This window comes from Alosa alosa, chromosome 15 (assembly GCF_017589495.1).
Source record: "Alosa alosa isolate M-15738 ecotype Scorff River chromosome 15, AALO_Geno_1.1, whole genome shotgun sequence".
Classification (NCBI taxonomy): Eukaryota; Metazoa; Chordata; class Actinopteri; order Clupeiformes; family Clupeidae; genus Alosa; species Alosa alosa.
In genome coordinates, this window is record NC_063203.1 from 27,517,163 (window position 1) to 27,527,508 (window position 10,346).

Here is a 10,346-nt window from a genome sequence, read left to right on the forward strand (position 1 = left end):
GAGTTGACTTTGGCGCAAAGCTGAAGGTGATTGCTGATAGGCTGTCCCAATCAGTGGCGCCTGCACAATCCAATCACGTTTGAGAGGGAAACAACAAATTGAGGGTTTCCAAAATTTTTCTTTTTTCCTTTTTTTTAGAAGAAGTAACGGGTACTCACGGTTATGAATAGAAATGTAGTGGAGTAAAGAGTACAATATTTGCCCCTCAAGTGTACTTGAGTAAAGTCATGAGTAATCCCCAAAAATGATACTTGAGTAAAGTACAGATCCCTCAAAATTGTACTCAAGTACTGTACTCAAGTAAATGTACTCTGTTACTGTCCGGCTCTGCCACAGAGACAGACATTTCACCTTCATTCAGAGAAGAACTTCGCCACTAGATAAAAAGGAGTCCACTAAAATATTCCCAGACGCTTTTTTCGCTGTGCTCATACACAGTATGTAATCTGGCATATTACTTCTTACAAAACGTCTTCCATTCTCAGAAATGGATGGATTAATCTAAGGAAGGTATGATTCTATAAAGCCCAGATATGAAAATATGACTGTCTGAGTATATCCACTCTTGCTTAGTGACCAGCACTGCACTCCTGGAATTAATTAATCCTCACCAATTCCATGAACAATCAATGTTTGACTTGAAAGTAATTTAGCAAACATTCCAAAAATAACATGTCACTGAAAGTAAGGAAGCATACGATTGGTTTACCGTTTAAATCACATGCTCTGGACACCTGCCTGATGTTTTAGGGGTTAGACTAAGCAGAAGGCAATTGCACATACCCTTTTGCAATAATGTGCAGAAGCATTAGCAAAATGTTCACAAAGCTAAGAAAAACATACTCAACAACTTCATCTCAGTTAGACTGTGTGCTGAATCCCTCAGGCAACAAATATATCACTTTTAAATCAAGGACAGTTTTTTAATCACCCCACGGACATTTCTGCCATCTGATTTAAAAAAAAACTTTAACTGTTGAGTGCTGTCCTTGATTTAAAAACTTAAACAGTAATGTGTTGCTGTTGGTGCCAATAGACTACTATGTTCTGTGTCTGTATGCTGCAGTGTCATGTCTGTGTCTGTCATCATTCAGGTTGATTCAAATAGCTGTCTTGGAATGAAGAAAACGGTTGTCTTATTGCTTAGCATCTCATAGGACACCTACAATGAAGATGTTTCCGAAAACCTGTTTTTGAATGAAGAACATGGGTGTCTTATTGCTAAGCATCTCGTATAGGGCACCTTCAATGAGCCATTCTTCTCAATGGAGTCTCTGGTCCAAAAATATCGAACCTCAACCCCTTTCCCTCTTCTCCACCCCCCTCTCTCTTTCTCTCTTTCTCTATCTCTTCTTATATCTCTCACTCTCTCTCACACTCTGCCTCTCTCCCCTGCTCCCCCTCCTCTGCCCGCTGTCTAAATAAACAGCTTGAGAGTCTATGGACACAGTCGTCCTGAGCCCACGCGCCACGCGCTTCTCCTGCAGCAGATATTTATAAACACCTCAAAAGCCCTTTTAGAAAAAAGAAAAACAGGTATCTGACCAGAATGGTGGCCACTCCTCTACCACCACCTCCTCCTCCTCCTTCTTCATCTTCTTTTTCTCTCTGTCCTATTGCTCTTCTCTCTCTCCCTCTCTTTCTCTATGTATCTCTCTCTCAATGCCCTCACTTCTCTCTCTCTCTCTCACTTTTGCTCTTCTCTCTCTCCCTCTCTTTCTCTATGTATCTCTCTCTCAATGCCCTCACTTCTCTCTCTCTCTCTCTCACTTTTGCTCTTCCTCTCTCTCCCCCTTTCTTTTCCCTTTACACTCTTTTCTGTCTCTCTCCGTTCTATATATGTATCTCTCTCTCTCTCTCTCTCTCTCTCTCTCTCTCTCTCCCTCTCCCTCTCTCTCTCTGTCCTTTTCGCTCTCTCTTTCCTGAGTTCCTGGCAGATAGAGACCAAACCAACACAGGGGCAACTTTCCTGGCTCCTCCGGTCGGACAGACAATCATTCCTTTCATAGAGGGCAAAAAATCCGGCCCCTGGCTCCTTCCTCGTAGTTAGGCCGCAGGGAGAGAGTTTCTCTCTGACTCTGGCTTTCGCTCCTCCGCGCTCTCGAAGCGTCCCGCGCGTACAAAGCTACCCTTTTACGGGTTTAAATTTAGGCTCGCTTTCACTGCGGGGCATTTCTTAGGTGCTGGAGTTGTCGCGGTGTAAAATGAAAACATCTTCTAAATGGTCGGATTCGCGGAGTACCAATTTGGAAAAAGTCGAAAATATTACAGAGAGAGAGGTGAGGGGTTGGGGAAGGAGAGGCGAGGGGGCTGGTCACGATTGGTTTTCCTTGGTAGTTCCCGTAAGCGGACTGTGTACCTTATTCAAATGAGGCCTAGGTGAAAGCCAGAAAAAGATTTCGATAAACAGGGAAATTTTGAAATTCAAGCGGAACTTTGAGTACGGGGGAGAGGGGTGGGCGCTCACAGTCACCCCGCGTCCGAAACACGAAGGGAACGCGATGAAATACAAGCCGCAAACGCACACCGAACACCAAAAATTACAGACACAGTCAAAACATTTCACAATTAGGCTCTCAAGCCGGCTATTGTGCGCTACAGGTAGACACCCAGGTGCCTGCGGTAACTATTAACCCACACGGCACCAGCAGAGCCACGCAGGACTCTGTGAGTCAGTATAGGTGGACACGGGGTGGACGAGCGGGTGTGGGAGAGAGGGGTGCTGTGTGGTTTGTGTCGACTGGACAGCTAAATTTACATTACTTAGGTGAGTCAGAATGTCTCTGTGTACCGGGAAGTAGTTCCGATTTGGTGCTGTGACCATCTCAGCCATAAAGCAGGAGTAACTTAAGGAGAACAGGAGGAGAACTTAAGTCAATTCCCAGAGCCCTGCACTAACAGGATGCCCTCACAGAATATAATGGCCATTATTATTATTATTATTATTATTATTATTATAGATAGATAGTTAGATACTTTATTGATCCCCAAAGGGAAATTCAAGGAATTGTTGTTGTTGGGGAGGCAATATTAAATTATTTTACAGGACAGGAAAGGTTTTAGCAGCAACATTGTAGTCACGGGTTACTAGTGAGAGGTAGAAGAGAATAGTAAAGTAGAAAGGAGAAGAGAAGAGAGGAGAGAAGAGGAGAGAGAAGAGAAGAGAGAAGAGGAGAGAGAAAAATAAAGAGGAGAAGAGAAGAGAGGAGAGAAGAGGAGAGACAAGAAGAGAAGAGAGGAGAGAAGAGGAGAGAGAAGAAGAGAGAGGAGAAGAGGAGAGAGAAGAGAAAAGGAGAGAGAAATGAGGAGAGGAGATGACGTCTGACTCATCTCAGAGTCGGGGGGTTAGGGTGGAGAGGTTGGGCAGGGACGGCTATGTGAGAAGGGCTACGGGAAAAGCTGAGGGGTGTCTACTGGACATTAAGGAGACATGTCATGAGAGTGAAAAACACTTTAATCTGTTTAATCTGAGGTAAGGTCAACACATTTATATTACATACTGTACAAATTAACAGTGTTTTTAAAAAGAGAAAAAAAAGAGACAGTAGAGGACAGAACTGCCCTACAAAGGCAAAAGGCAGTAACTGACCAGAGTGTCAAACTGAGAAAAATGACTTTAAAGTTTTTTGTTTTGTCTACACAAATGTATTATAGGTAGAGCAATGAAAATCTGGTGAATTGTTGCCCTGATGAAGAAATGTGTGTATATAAAAAAACTTGTGCTCAAAGTTGACCTTTGACCCTTATTTGTCAGATACTGTACTCTGCCTTTGCATTATGTACTAAAATGAAGGAGTCGTGCAAAGGCAAAAGACAGTAACTGACATATAATCAATATTTGCTACCAAAGGCAGAGTATGGTAACTGTACTTGCACGTCGAAGAACAAAGCCAAAGAACAGTAACTGCAGTTGTGGCTCTCTGCCATGGTTGCTTGTATGGTTTTGGGAGTTACGGTGAACACAACCCTCTATTTTTTTTTAAAAAACAGTCAAATTGAGTATAGATATTTATCCACATGATAAAGGAAGTCTTTAATATCCAAAAAATGCAGTTTTTGGATAGTTACTGCCTTTTGGCTTTGTAGGGCAGAGAAGGGATGAGTAGAGAGGAAAGGAGAAGAGAAGAAAAGAAGAAAAAGAGAGAAAAAAGGAAGAGAAGAAGAGAGAGAAAAGGAAGAGTCTACGGAACTAATCCAAGATGTGTAGAATGTGTCAGTTTTTCTGTGGAAGACCTCTGCTGATGTGTCATGCATGTGTCCTGATATATCGCTTCTTTGCAGGAGCAGTTCAGCGTTTAATGCAGCAGGCCCGGACCTGTGCTCCATCTCACAGCTGGGGGTATGTTGGGTGGAGTAGCTGGGCATGGAGGGCGTAGATGAGTCAAGGTGGAGTTATGTTATGTTTGGGATGGGTTAAAGCAACACTATGCAACAATTTGCCAATTTTTGAGGCATGATTTCATCAGGCAACTAGTTTTGGTATCATCTTTGAATTGTCATGTGAGAGACAGATAAAGACATTAATCATCCCTACAGACTTTCTAATGAGGAGACACAGCACTCAAAAAATCTTCCATAGAAATGCATGGGGTTAGTTTGTAACGCCAATATGGCACATATCCCGGCCCTTCCGCAGCAAAAAAAAGTTGACATGTGAATAGTTCTCTATCACTCTGCATTGTACCAATCATGTGGTGTGTTGTGAATACATCGTGCCAATCATGTGTTGTGATCTCGCCGCTGGAGCAAGGTTGGTGTCATGAAGCCTGGCGCACGCACATGTCTGCGCCGAGTGGAGGGACTTGCCTAAAAGGACTTTGTCCCTACCAGCTGTCCAGGATATGCAATATGCAGGTTTGTAGGAACACACAGCAAAAATCCCAAGAAAACCTTTCAGAGCATGACATTATATGTCACCGCTATGTCATCAAAAGTCACCAGTTCTGACTGTCAATAAGGCTCTGGGTGGAGTTTGTAACGTTTTGCATGCCTTTTTTTTAGGGCGCTAACACGCTACCTTTAAATCAAAGCTCCACTGTCATGTTTGTTTAATGGAGATGTTAGTAGAGGAACAAGAGAGGGAGCATGACGAGGAGGTGTTGGTCAGCGTGTCTGGATGAAGTGAACAGAGGAAGAGAAGGAGAAGGGAGGAGGAAGTGTTCTTATGGAGGAGGAAGGAGAGGAGGAATAATTTAACTCTGATGAGAACTATGAGGAAGAGATGGTAGTGTGACTTGATTAAGTTAATGAAGGCGGTAGAGGAGGGGGAAGAGGTGGAGCTGGTGAAGCTTGAGATGTAGGAGCAGCTGGAGGTTAAACGTCGAGCTCGACCCCCTGCATGGTCCTACAGAGGAGGTGTTGGAGTTGTGGTGGAGGGTGGAGGTGTTGGAGTTGTGGCGAAGGTGGTGGAGTTAGGAGTTATGGAGGAGTGGGAGATGGTGGAGTTGTGAAGGGGGGTGGTGGAGGAGTTGGGAGTTGAAGAAGAGGTGGAGTTGTGGTGGAGTTGTGGAGGAGGGTGGAGGTATGGCGTGGCTGTAAGAGGAGCAGCGCTGTTAAAGGAGCTGATCCCCAGGGCTGGCTGAGGCAGGAGTTAGACGGCAGCCTGGGCTCTGTTCTCAGGGGCAGACTTGCATCCTGGTGTCACTCAGGGATTTTTTTACCAGGAACCTGTGAGGATTTTCACAGTTCTAACAATGTGTGCTCTCTCATGAGTCAACGGGCTCATCCCCTTCACACAACCTCCTGCCCTAAACCTCACTCCTGCTCCAGTTTTCTCTCTCTCTCTCTCTCTCTCTCTCTCTCTCTCTCTCACTCTCTTTCTCTCTCACGTACACACGTGCACACATACACACAGACACGCATGCACATATACAGACATATACACACACACACACACACACACACACACACACACACACACACACACTTTATATCTTTTTTTTCTGCCAGTTCCATTCAATTTCCTATCTTTTAAGGTACACAGAAATTTAAGGAACAATGTTATATTTTTGCATTTGCATTTGAAATGTTTTAAACCCTAAGAACTAAAATGTAAACTCTAAGAACTAATAGGATATAGTTTAGGCTCAGGGTTCAACCGAAAAGCCACGAGCAGTTACTCGCACACTTGAGCAGTGTGTTTACTTAGTCTTGGGATCTCCACTCAGGAATCCAACTGCCAAAAGCTAACGGGAGTCCTCCTGTTTTTCCGGTTTTGTAACAAAACAAGGATGAGGGTCCTTGTAACACACACACACACACTCCACCTCACCTGCCACACACACACACACACACACACATACACACACACACACACACACACACACATAACACACACTCCACCTCAACTGCCACACACACAGACATACATACACACACACACACACACACACACTCCACCTCACCTGCCACACACACACACATACAAACACACTCACAAACAAACAAACACACGCCTGACTCACCTGTAAAGGCTCAGCTCTTTTGTGACACACACAGGTGTGTTTTTTTTGTCCCGAGGTACTCGCCGAAGAGAGTCTGGTGGCCGAGCTCTGGGTCCTCTCTGAGCTGAGCAGAGGGGCCATGTGTTATGTTTCTATTTATTGATGTGGGGAGTGGAGGGGTGGGCTGTGGCGGATTAGGTCTGGTCTTCACGTTAGGAAGTTAGTTTTTCCCCTGGCTGGACACAGTCCGGCCCGTTTCAGTTGTGGAGTCATGCGGAGATGAAAGAGGGGAGGTATGGGGGTCGAGAGACTTCAGAAGAGTTGCGCTGCCTGACATGTTGCGTGTGTCAGGGATGTGTGGGCGTCGGTTCTGTGTGTGTGTGTGTGTGTGTGTGTGTATGTGTGTGTGTGTTAATGTGAATACTCATGCATGAGTGAACATGGGGGCAAACGTGTGGGTGTGTGTCTGTCTGGGGCGTGTAGGTGTCTGTGCAACTGCACGGGCGCGTGTGTGTTTTTATGTGTGTATTTGTGTGTTTACTGGTGGCTTGTGTCAGTGAGTTAGTAGGCCCAGTATGTGTGTGTGTGTATGTTTAGTTCAGTGTGTGTGTATGTGTGTGTGTGTGAGTGTTTACTGGTGGCTCTTGTCATGCTCCTGTTCACTTTTTCATTACTCTCCAGTGGTCAGGGAAGAGTAGATGGAATTAATGATACCCCAAGTGATTTTTCACTGTATTACACACTCACACACACACTCTCTCACACACACTCACTCACTCACACACACACACACACACACACACACACACACACACACACACTCACTCACTCACTCAGTCACTCTCTCTCTCACACACACACACACACACAGAGGGAGAGAGAGAAAGAGAGAGAGGGGATAGAGAGAGAGAGAGAGAAACACTAAACATACACACACACACACACACATACACACGCACACACATACACACACAGAGGGAGAGAGAGAAAGAGAGAGAGGGGGATAGAGAGAGAGAGAGAGAGAAACACTAAACACACACACACACACACACACATACACACGCACACACATACACACACAGAGGGAGAGAGAGAAAGAGAGAGAGGGGGATAGAGAGAGAGAGAGAAACACTAACCATACAGACACACACACACACGTACACACACACACACCACACAAACACACGCACACAGGCTCACACACACTCCTAACACAGATTCATTCACTATTTTCCATCTCTTGCCAGCCTGGGTTGAAAAAAAAAATGTGGAGAAAAAAAGAACCCCTTCCCGCACTCTACATAAATAGGCGAATAAATAAAAAAGAATAAAGTGGCAATTTAAGGAGCCGCTCGACCTTCCGCAGGTCTCAGCGTACCAGACTTTACTCAGGCTCCGGACCTCAAGTGACCTGACGTCCAGTTTCCAAATCCCAATTTATAACATTTGCACGAGAGCATGCTGTTAACTTGTGTCAGTGTTGTATACTGTGTGTGTGTGTGTGTGTGTGTGTGTGTGTGTGTGTGTGTGTGTGTGCGCATGAGTAGGGGTGTGTGTGTGTGTGTCTATGTGTGTTGTATGTTTTAAAAGGTCCTTTGCTTCCACAGGAAATACTTGAACGTCCTGCATAGTTTTACAGTATATGTTTTAAATGTTTAGTAATTGAGATAATTACAGCTTGGCATCGCGTTGTGGCATGAGTGTCATTTTCTAAACACACACACACACACACATACGCTCACTCACACGCACAAGCACATGCACTCGTACATGCATACGCACATGCACACGCATACGCACACACACACGCATACGACACACACACACGTGCACACGCACTTGCACTAGCACATGCACACGCACACACACGCACACACACGCACGTGCACACGCACACACACACACTTGCACTAGCACACGCACAGGCACATTGTCTCCTTCATCCATCTACAGACAGAAATACATATGCAGACACAGAAACTGAAATACAAGCATACAGTCATACACACATATACTCTCAGACACACACACACACACACACACACACACACACATATACACACACACACCTACCTACACACACACACACACACACACACACACACACACACACACACACACACACCTGTCTCACCACACTGGTGCTGTGAGACACACTCGGAGGCTGTGTCGGAGAGAGCGGCCCCTTCGCCGTGCTACGCTACGCTACGGTACACTACACTGCACTGCAAGGCTGGGCCAAGGTAGAGACATCCTCAGACAGTTTCCTTGAAAACATCCGCTCCATGAATTGGACATCTTATTTACAGAGCTGGGGCCCTCCCAGCCCAGATACACCCCCCAACACACACACACACACACACACACATACACACGCACACACACACACACACACACACACACACACACACACCTCCAACCTCTCCACACACCATGCTCTACTCACCCGCCTGTGGAAAAAAAAACTCCTGTGTGTTTGTGTGTGTGTGTGTGAGTGAAAGAGTGTGTGTGAGTGTGTGTGAGAGAGAGCAAGAGAGAGAGCAATAGAGAGAGCAAGAGAGCGTGTGTGTGTCTCAGGCCCTTTCCCCTCAACATGCTGCCATGGCCAACACTTGCCCCTTTGTATGCGCAAAACACAGGCAGCACTGCTATGATCAAGCAAGTGTAGTCCATAAGCGTATGTACACCACACACACACACACACACACACACACACACACACACACACACACACACACACACTGCTCACATGTAGCAGGTGTGCAGGAGACACACAAATAAACAGAGAACATGTTCAGATAGACAGACAGGCAGACAGACAGACAGACTAACAGTTACCACTGATAGACAAACATATAGATAGACAGCTATACAGACAGCTACTCCAGACAGCAGACACGCAGGTAGACAGACAAGCAGACAGTCAGACAGAAAGGTGCCACATGGTCAACTGTACTGTCACACTCAAATTTAGCATTAACTGAGAATAGTAAAGCATAATAAGCTAATTTTTAAATAAGTAAATAAATAAATGCTTTAGAAAACTTGAGAACTTTAAAAAAAAAAAAAAAAAAAAAAAAAAACCTGAAAACTAAAATCTGGGTGGGTGGGCTTTGTCAATTTGTAAGCATGTTTTACATGCTCTTTATGTCGACCATTAGCTTTCTCTACTCTATCTCTGGATTTGTGTGTGTGTGTGTGTGTGTGTGTGTGTGTGTGTGTGTGTGTGTGTGTGTGTGTGTGTGTGTGTGTGTTCCTGTGTGTGTGTGTGTGTGTGTGTTCCTGTGTGTGTGTGTGTGTGTGTGTGTGTGTGTGTGTCGGCGATAGAGCACCTCTGCTCATGGTTAATGGGTAACCACAGGGCCGGGTCAGCCCTGATGAAACGTTGACATTTCCCTCCGATTATTCATCCGCTGCTTTGTTCCACGGACTGTTTGCTCTCCACCCTGCCGCAGCCTGCGTTGGAGGCGGCCGCGCAAGATGGCCCGGGGGCGGGGGTGGAGGCGGCCGCGCAAGCTGGCCCGGGGGCGGGGGTGGAGGCGGCCGCGCGAGATGGGTGGTGGTGGCAGAGGTGGAGGTGGTGGAGGTGGAGCAAGTGTCTGGGCCAGGGTGGGTGGGTGGAGAGGGTGAAGGTGGGGGTGAGGGTGCAGTGGTGGTGGGAGCCTGGGAGAGGAGAGGAGAGGAGAGGAGAGACCTATCTCAGTCACTCAGTCAGGCCCTGCTGTTTGCTTGGCCTGTTTGCTCAATATGGTGGGTGGGTGGGGAGCGGGGAGGGGAGGGGGGGGGAGTGGGGGGCGTGGGTGGGGGCCGAGGGGCACCAGGGTGCTGGGGTGTGTGTGGAGGGCAGGGGGATGCGGGTGAGAGGTAGGTAACAGGTCAGAGCTGTGTCAGGTACAGGAGTGT